The sequence below is a fragment of the Habropoda laboriosa genome, unplaced genomic scaffold (genome assembly GCF_001263275.1).
Source record: "Habropoda laboriosa isolate 0110345459 unplaced genomic scaffold, ASM126327v1 scaffold97, whole genome shotgun sequence".
Lineage (NCBI taxonomy): Eukaryota > Metazoa > Arthropoda > Insecta > Hymenoptera > Apidae > Habropoda > Habropoda laboriosa.
Window position 1 is genome coordinate 1,348,225 of NW_017100220.1, and position 462 is coordinate 1,348,686.

The following is a 462-nucleotide window of genomic DNA, read 5'->3' on the forward strand; positions in this document are numbered from 1 at the left end:
AGAAAAAGAAGAAAACAAAAAAAAAAAGAACCAAACGCGTTGTTGTTTCGCCGAAAAGCGTTGTAAGACCTAATCAAGAAGAAAATTGCACAATTGTCGCATTTTTTTTTTTTTTTTTTATTTGGCGCGGACTTCCGGCCCTCGGGCTTCGACGATTTCCCGGATAAGTCTTGAAACCCATTTTGGTACATTATCGTGTCTGCTGATCGGTCACCTACACACTTGTGATACTCCGTTTTGCACAGCCCTGGCTCGAACGTTTAATACTCTCGCTCTCGTCTCCTGGTACGAGCAGCGCGTAATGTAATTAAATCGACTTTCGCGTGTCGGTGGGTGGGTGGATGGGAGATAGTTGAGGGGGATGGATTAATCAGCGATGGGGGCAGCCAGTGGATAATAAAGGCCACGTGAATCGAGGGTGATATACGAATTTAGTAGGAGCAAAATCAATCTCGATTTATT